General features: G+C 48.3%; 1 long non-coding RNA gene across 3 annotated transcripts in view; it reads right to left on the reverse strand.

The window, feature by feature from the left end:
• LOC135575306 (uncharacterized) overlaps positions 1-9,482 on the reverse strand; it is a 49,180-nt gene that overhangs the window by 14,053 nt on the left and 25,645 nt on the right. The window contains exons 3-4 of one of the 3 annotated variants that reach the window (XR_010465801.1): positions 8,960-9,163; positions 6,074-7,999 (exon numbers count right to left, since the gene is read on the reverse strand). The exons of the other annotated variants lie outside the window; for them this stretch is intronic. This is a non-coding gene — a long non-coding RNA (uncharacterized LOC135575306). Of the gene's footprint in view, positions 1-6,073; positions 8,000-8,959; positions 9,164-9,482 lie in introns of those variants that run through there. 3 annotated transcript variants of the gene reach the window in all.

Here is a 9,482-nt window from a genome sequence, read left to right on the forward strand (position 1 = left end):
TCCCGGGTGGGCCCGGACCTGTGGCTGGTGGCACGGGGGGACCGTGGCAGGGGGACCGTGGGCTGCACGGGGCTGGGGCCGTGGGGAAGCCGAGAGCCCAGGGGTACATGGCCGCCTGTCACCCAGCAGTACAATGGTTGAGTTACGATGCTGAGCAGACCAGCCTGTCACAGCATCTCATTCCAGTGTCATCTAAAAGGTCAACAACACAGAGGTGGCTATCTCAGCTAACATGAGGGCAAAGGGGCAGGATTTCAGACTCAAACAGGTTTGCTCTGTAGTTATCGATTGGCCTTTTATTTCTCCTTCAGCAAAACCTGCTTTCTTTTTCATCTTGAGGTAAAAGTTTGGAAAAAGCAGTCGGCAGCAAAGCAATGCAAATCAGAAAGGAATACATAACTTTTTTGAGGTGATCATCACACTTCAGTCAGTGTACCTGGGCACAGAACTTGGGAAGTTTTGGTTATGAAATCTATATTTTACACTGGAATGCTGGCTCATTTCCCCCTTGCCATAAGCACGTAACTGCTCATGCCAGCAGCTTGGTGGCTCTCGCAATGTTGCTGCCAGGCTCCAAGCCCGAGTGATCTCTGCTGGAAGATGAGACACAAAAATCACCTCAGTGCTAAGTGTCCAGGTGAGGAACATCAACGAAAAAGGCCTCTCTACAGCAGCTGTTTTTCGTATTGTTACTGATGCCATAAGACAGTCCTGTTCTTCATTTAGAAAGATAAATTCTTTATCACAAGTCCTTTTAAAAAGAGAGTAAAATTATCTTGTCAAAGGTATATTCGATGTTTTTAAGCTTAAGCACCCGTCAGTAGCAATTAATTTGACCAGTTTCTCCATAACACTTTTGGTGTCAAACATGGACCTTCTGGGGGCTCCATTAAGAGTAGCTGTTGTGCCTTTCTAACAGTGGCTACCATATTAGTACAAGATTGTCTTATTATAATAGTATGACTGTCTTCACTGGAGCAGGTGTGAACTCCCATCTGCTCCAGGGCCCAGCCGCATGGCTGCAGACACATCCCGCTGCCACCTGCACTGAGACACGGCACACCCAGGAACTGCCCTGCAAAACCTTCCAGAAAATCCTTATCAATCCCTCTGGAGATTTCCCTGAGGAAACAAATTACCCAGCTCTTCTCCAAGGAAACACCTGAGACACAATCATGAGGAAAGTGGAAGATTTGATCCACGTGGCCGTATCACCCCTGCTGTTTGTGGAAGGGCTGTGAAGTTGGGCTGATGCTGTTCACTGGAGAACAAGAACATGCAGAAAACCACAGGTGAAGGCTGTGACTTGTGAAGCTGGTGCCAACACATTTGTGGTTTGCTCTAGGGACAACTGAGGCACACCTGTCAACAGTGAGTACCCCATGGTGTCCTGATGAAGAAATACAGTGTTTATAAAGCCTGTAGAAGAACCCTGTGTTATGGACATGTTGCAGACGTGATGGAGAACCCGCTTCACCCACCGCTGTGGCTCTGGCTTAGCAAGAACACAAAACCCAGCTCAAGCCTCCTGGCCAGACTCTGTGAGCCGTCTCCCAAAAACCGCCCGCCACATCCAGGTGCTCAACTGAGCCGCCCGATTCCGCAGGCCAGCAGAGCCCTGAGGAACACAGGAAAACCAGGAAAAGACAGGGAAACAGCTCTGCTGGGTGACAGGGTGTCCCGCACGTGCTCACCAAGCTCTCTGCAGATCCCCTGCTCCTGCACCCCAGGCATTCCTTGTCTTGAGCCTGATTTGCTGCTGAGATAACGTGACTCAGGCTCAAGAAAACAGACAGGGCGTCCAGACCACCAGCAAAAAGCTTCAGGTCAGCACAACACAGCAAAGACATGACACCAGCACTGGGGCTGCAAGACACTGTCAAACACCCACTGAGCAGAGCGCCACAGGGCCCCTTGGTACCAAACACCCACGGGCAGCGCTGGGGCATGGGCTGCTCCCCAGAACATCACCGGTCATTGCTGACAGGAGTTTTAGAGGCAAGATGAGAAAATATTACACGGATGAAAGAAGCAGATAGGAGGAAAACCTTAACCTCACTCTACAAATCATCACAGCTTTGCCAAAATAAAATCAGAGCTAAATCCTCCTGCTGCATACCTTCCTCCTCTGGAAGCCGTTCCAGCACAGACATTTTTTTATTAGCTGCAAACTCTGCACACGTGAGGGAGAGACTGCAGCACAATATCTGCACAATAGCAGCTCGTGCAACGGAAATGTCGGTGCCGAGAAGCACCAAGGTCACACGGTGTGTCCAGCACCCGGAACGGCACCGGCTCTGAGGAAAGCTCAGAATGGCTCTTGGTTCATTAGGCTTTGCCTGAGGGGTTTTCTCCAATATTATCTACAAACAAATTCTGGCTTCTTGTTACTCAGTTCCACACGTGCAATGCAAAAAGGTGAAAGGGAAGGTTTACCCAGCGTAATTTTTAAGTATTCTAAGGCAATTCAGATATGTTATGTTTTTAAAATCCGTCAGACATCCTGTGCAGAAAGTCAACTTAAACAAGAACACTGAAAAAACTCTGTTAATACAGCAACATCTCTTTTCAGCACAGAAATTTTACATCAACGTTGGCACAGTCTGTGCATAATGACACGCAGCAGAACACACGGTGCAATTTCCTTCCCCCCCGGCACCCACGCTCATTCCCCCGCAGCTGCCTCTTTCTCCCGGCTTTATGACCCCGATGAGATGAGCTCTCACTGTTTTTTTCCTTGTTACATTTTGATATTTCAAAGCATGGCCTGCTTCTCACTCCCATCTCCCCGCTCCACATTATTAATGAATTGGAAAGCAGACATCATTAGTTTTTGGAGACCATTTCTTTTAAAATTTACAGAACCCTTCATCTGAATCCCCAGAGCCAGTCTGCTGTTCTCATCTTAGAATCTTATTAGCATCATATCTCCTGGATCCTGCCACGCAAACTGCATTGCTATGCACTTTCTAGCACTTGACCCTTTTGCGGACGGAATTAATTTCCTCTTTGAAGACAGAGCAGCACGCTGTTGTTCTTGTTAAAGAAAGAAAACTTGAGCTAGAAGACAGGAAACAAGCAGAGGATTTTCCCAGTTAAATACAGGCCACTATAAGGTTTTATAAAGGCGGATTAGGAACGAGAAAGATTGGTCGAAAGAAATAACAGACTTATGATACTTTATTAACAGAAACATCTTCCAAAAGAGTATGAGAATAAACCCACTGACAATACTCCCTGGGAAATTCTGGCTCTCTGGCGTGCTCCTTTCCAGCAGCACTGTCTTTGTCTACATCCTCCTTCTGTTTTTGTATGCAAAGTACCTTCAGACTTATTATATGAGTAATAAAAGGAACACGAATTTGCTTCCTGCCTGGGACAATGAAAAGGTGCCCAAGCTGTATTTGAAGTGCATAAAGAAAACCAGCCCCAGTAAAAAGAGATCTTTCCCTAAAAGCATATGATATTTAGCACCCTAAGCATATTGATGTCATTACTACTGCCCCCCCTCAAAAGGCACAACATTCCTAACCTGGAGTAAATTAGAAAACTTGGTGTGTTTGCTGCTCAGTTGGCGCTATTTCTAGTTCCATAGGACTGCTGGAACTAAAGAACTTTCCTCATCTGCATTGTTTTTACAGTTGTGGTTCTGCTGCCTAGCTTTAGCATCAATCCTCACTATGGCTGCTGCAGAGGAAATTTCTTAGGATGAAGGCTTCGTCCTTCTCACAAAATCATCGGGAGTATGTTAATAAAGAACTGCAGAAGTTTATCTTTAAGTTACTTCTAGCAAAAATACAAAGCCAAAGAGAACAGAACAGCAAAGCAAGTCTTAAACCTTCTCTGTCGGCAAAGCTGCCAGGCTGAACTCAGGAACCAGAAAGGGTCCTGGGTGGTTCAGACAGCTGGAAGATGGGGTGGGTCACCAGTTTAAATCAACAGTTGACTGGGTAGCTCTTTTTCTCAGGGCTGTGCAGCCATCCCAGTAAAAGGAGCAGAGGGATCCAGCCGGTCTCAGCCACACCAGGAAGCCACAACTCCCAGACAGTCATCCTGTGAACATCAGGGAGTCTAAAGAAAGAGGAAAACCTCCAAAGCCAGCTGGGGAGTGGATGCACACATCTGCACACATCTGCACACATCTGCCCCGTCCACCCAGCCAGCCCAGCAGCCAGCTCTGGGCTGGTCTTTGCTGTGAAGCTTGGTTCTGCCTGGCTTAGCTCACACAGCGCCCAGTCCGGATAACTGCACCCAGGCATCTTTCTCCAGCACACATCAGAGAAGGTCGCTAGTTCCTGGTCAAAGAGCCAGACCCAGCAACCACATCATCTGTCCTTCCCCTCCTGCCTCCCCACGGCCCAGAACAGCAGACTGCTGAGGCACGATGAGTTCCTGGGCACCAGGTCCTCAGACAGCGCCAGGAAGGTGCCTTGTGGTGTGTGGAAACCCCAGATATTTCTTACAGGCTGCTGTAATAGTGGGTGAGTATCGTGTCCATCATCTTATCCTCTACTGTGTCCTTCAAAAGAGCACAAGGAGAACTGCTGGAGAACTGTGACTCACTCTGTTCTTCTCATTTACAACTCGCCTTCTGAAAACATGGGGGATGTTCGTGCAGAATTCATCAGGCAAATGGTGTTCGCAGCAGCAGGAGTGCCAGACACAGACTGGCAGAGAGCTTATGAATAGCACGATGAATGATCTACAGCACAAGCCATGGGCAAGAGCTCGCCATTAGTCTGGGGCCTGGTAATGCACTCCTCAAGTCCATTACTCACCAATCCATCAGGCAACCTGCTACAAGACGGAGAGATTCCAGCACTTTTAAATCTGTAACGCAATGGCTGGCAGCCTGCACTACATGCCCTAGGTTACAAGGGCACGGAGGAAGACAATTCATTTTGTGTCATAGCCAGTATTTCTTATTCTCCTTTTCTGTGTGTACTTAAGAAATGGACCTTCTATTATCTGCAGATTAATAGCCAGGAGAATGCTCCGGTGTCTCCGTTCTCATTTACTATTGGGGAAGGCTTTGAGAATGCTGAACCCTTGCCGTTTTCATTAGCTGGACTAAGTGTGAAAATATGCATGAGAACAGACGTGATTTCTTGATTTAAAAATAGTGCCTGCAGTGGAACTATTTTATAAAAATACTACAGTTACAAGACATTATCAGAACACTAGATATGCCAGAATTAAGGTTGCTAGCATAATGTGGGCCCTTCAGCATAAGAACATGTTGCAGACTCCAGCACACGATCATGTGCTGTCCTGCACTTGCTCATTAACAATGTGCACAGAAATCTCATCAGTGTTTCCTTTTCTCTTGCACGACTTAGTGTGTGGCTCCAACTTGCATTTAGTGCACACTTTTCAAACCACACGTAGAACATTGTTATTAATCTCCTGATGGGAATTTCTACGTCGTTCATCATTATCTAAATTCTCCAGGATCATTGCCTCATCTCAGCAACCCCACGAGGAAAAAGTTTTATTATCAGCACTTTACAAATGCTGAATAGAGGCAGAGAGAGATACAAGCACTAGATGTGCCCTCTCATTTTAGGTGCTTGATTCGAGGTGTCTAGTTCTGATTTGTGAAGCACTTAACAACTTTATGGCATTTCCTACGTTTCGAGTAGAACTGTGAGTGCTCAGCAATTCTACAAAGAAACACCATCACGTTCCAGGCTGAAAACTTTGAAGATAAGGACAATCAGGGGTCCTGGTCTGTACACTGTCTCCATCAAGGTACCAGCCCTGCGGTTGTACCTGTCGCGGACAGCAGTTCCCCACCCACCCAATTCCTGAGCCACCGCCTGTGGTTGGTTCAGCACCTCAGGGCTCAGGGCGGGCAGTGGGATCCCAGCGCAGACCCGGGACCCGCGGGCGCAGGACGGTGTGCGCAGCACGGGGTCCCAGCGGGGCTGCGCGGGGAAATTCAAAGGCTAATTCTAAGGGCAAGGTGCAGCACATCGCAAAAATATTTCTGGCAAGAATACTGAAATCTTTATGTTGAAGCACAGAGACTTCCATGTTTTTCAAGGAAACATCTGTAACATATCACCCTAAATCTTGAACAAGTCATTTATTTTTTTTTCTTTTGAAATAATTTTGGAAAACCTGTTTTTTTTCCAGAAATGTTAAAGAAAAATAATGCAAAGACAAAAATGAATGTAGAAAATTTCAGGTTTAAAGTGAGTAAAGAAGTGGCAAGCAAGCAGAAAGAGAATCTTTCAATGGAAAATGTCCATACTATCTTTATGTGACAATACAGGTTAATATTTACACTGAAATTAAACACAGGAACTTCAAACATTAAAATGTAAATAGGAAATTAACTTTGAATACATAGTTCTAGGCACACATTTAACCTTACCTTGCCACAGTCGAAGTCTGTAATAATGAACATAGCAAAAGCCTCACTGTTTTCCTCCTTAACCCTGTTCTCACCAGCCACAGCTGCCTGGACATCTGTTTTAACTGAGATACCTGTTTAGGACTGAGCAGAAACGGGAAATGCTACTTGTGTCCGACATGGGCAGATACATGTTGCCGTACGCACCTTAAATTTCTCATTTCATGGCTTTTGACCACCCACATTTGCAGTTCCAAATCACTGACATATTTTGGTTTGTTTTCTGTTTTTGGAATTAGCCTGCAGTAACAGAAAACAGGGTCACAGTCACCTCCGTGAGCTCCTCTGCATCCCTGTCCCTGCCCAGACCCATCCCTGCAGGGTCTTGCCATGGGTTTCTGCTCCCGAGTCTCAAAGGTTCCTGCTCTGAAACACAACGGTTTCCGCTCTTGAGTCTCAGTGTTTCTGCTCCCGTGTCTAGTGCTTTCTGCCATGCTTTGTGCAGGAGGAGCTGTGGCCGGTTCCCGCTGCAGCGGTGCCGGAGCAGCCACAGCCGTGCTGGGCTCCACACACTGCCCTGGGACCCGTGCTGCTCCTCTCCGAGTTCTGTTCGCACCTTTCCTGGTGGCTCACTGCACTGAAAACACCACTGCGTGTGTTCCCCAATGGCTTCCACAACTTCACAATGGAAGGACCTTACTTGAGGGTGTAAATGGCTAACGTAAAATGGATCAATCCAAAGTGACAGTCTGTGTAGCATACAGACCAGCATACTGCGGAAAAGAAACAACCCTGTCTTATGGGACAGAGGTGCTTCTGTTGGCTCCTGCCACAGTATGAATTACTCAAATGGCTTTGGACACGAGTGGTCCATTCCCACTCTCTGCATCCTTTCCCTCGTCCCAAGCTCTCTCACTGCTCAGGAGCTCCTGCTGCCCCACCACGACCCTCCTGTTCCCTTCGGGACTCCCAGCCAGACGCCACCAGGGAACCTCATCTCCAGCTCTGTCACCAGCACTGGGCTGCTCCAGGCAAAGCCCTGTCCGAAGAGTGGGGCAGCGTGCTAGTGGTGAGCAGACACGGAGCGTGAACAAGAGATGCTGTTTCTGGATCTCAGAGGCACCTGTGTAGCTGGCAGCCCTTCTCTCCAAGCCGAGGCGAAATGTGACTGAGCCAAGCGGCCGGTGAGCGTGCGGCCATCTGCCTCCCACAGGACACACCAGCGGATTCCCCTGCAGCAGCAGGTGACGCAGGAGCCACAGTCAGTGTTCCGGGAGCTGCATCGCTGCTGCCTGCTCTGACCTGAGCTGCCGGGCTTCAAAGCCCCAAGGAGATGCCTCGGGCTGTCTTGACCCTCATCAAGAAGACGTTCAGCTGCCGTGACTTGTGCTCCAGATTCTGAGTGCGGAGAACTGTGCGTGAACCCAGTACACAGGCTGTGTCTTGGAAAGAGGAGGCGCAGCAATAGCCATTTCTGCAGGCTAAAATATGCTAATGTTCACAGCACACAGATCATACGCAGATGTGTAATCTCCACCTTTTGCATTTGTTCTATTTCTCTGTCCTTGTCCCTTGCTCCCTTGCTCTTTGCACTTGTTCCCAAATAAGGGAGTCGAAACTGTAAAGAATGACTCAAGGCATCTGTGAACACAGAATTAACAAAATAAGCAGGCCCGTTATGCAAAGTGGCTACTCGGTAATCAGACACAAGGTGATATTTGTGAATCATGCTATACAGAATCATGCTGTACAGTCTCATGTCACTGGATCTTTGGCTCTATTGAACCCAGGTCCGGTGGTCTGACTGCCACCCTAGTTTTATCTAGACCAAGAACAAAGGAACTGCACATTACAGCCTATCTGTCTGGCTGGTGTTCATTGTATATGTTTTCTCTGTCCTACAAGTGATTGGCTTGCTTCCTTTTAAAGCCTGCAGTCAGCTTTAATCTACTTAGCTGGGATTAATAAGAGATTTGTTAAAGATTTAAAGATTTTACACACTTTGCTTACAACTGTTGTTATCTAAAACCATCAGGCAATAAGCCTCATGCAGACAAGCCGCTGTTAATGTCAGGCACATCCATCAGGTGTGCCCAGTCAGGTAAGCCAATACTGATGGCCAGTGCTGGCAGCCTGGTGCCCTTGTGGGCTGGCTCAGAAAGCAGCACTCGGACCCCTGCACCATGCCCTGCTGTGCAAAGCTGAGCGAGAAAGGGGGACAAAGCTGGCAGCTCAGAACATGGGTCACGGCATGGGCATCAGCAGCGCACACTGGCAGGAGAGGAACATCAGAGCACCTGTCCCAGCCCGGCACGCTGCCCGCTGCCGCACGCCTTGCCAGGAGGTGTGAGGAGGGACTGGAGTGCTGCTGGTTGCCTGTTACTGTATCCCACTGCTTAAGCCAGCGCTGTGACTTGAGGAATTTAAGGTGGCAGAGGTGACATGATTCTTTAAACCAAGGACTCTACATTGGGTGTGGGAACTCTCCTTGGTGTAAATTACACCAGGCGATGTCAGTAGGTACATGGCTAACCTGTGCTCTGCCCTGTGCGGAGAAGCCTGAGCTCACAAATTTCCTGGATGAGTGTTTCAGACACTTACCTCCATCGTGGGACGGAAAGCGAGAAGTGCAGAGAATGGCTGGGGAGGTCTGGAGGAGGGACCTGCAGGAGAATGCTGGGGAAGCAGCAGGGTCTGGGGGCTGCGCGCTGCTCAGCTGGCACACCCACCGCCTCAATAAACACAGGTAGTGAATGAGTGACACTGTGTGAGGGATTCCCCATGCTATTGCCCTTGTTACTTGACCTACAAAGACCAGAAAATCTTGTCTGGTGGACACGGAAGTTTCAGTGCATATGCCAGATAAGCTTTCATTGTCCCTCCCCAAAGAAGCTGTTTCATCCCTAAATACAGAGCTCAGGACATTCACCAGCTCTCAGTGCAGCACCAAAAGCAAAAGAGAATGTTCACAAGTTTTGGCAGTTTTATAAAAATGCCTAAGAGCAACCTGTAGCTAGAAGGGCCTGGCACTGCTGCTCCCCAGAACATCCGCCAGTCTCCAGAACACCCGCTGGCCTCCAGAACACCCACCGGTCCCCAGAACACCCGCTGGTTCCCAGAACAC

The sequence above is a fragment of the Columba livia genome, chromosome 13, assembly GCF_036013475.1.
Source record: "Columba livia isolate bColLiv1 breed racing homer chromosome 13, bColLiv1.pat.W.v2, whole genome shotgun sequence".
Classification (NCBI taxonomy): Eukaryota; Metazoa; Chordata; class Aves; order Columbiformes; family Columbidae; genus Columba; species Columba livia.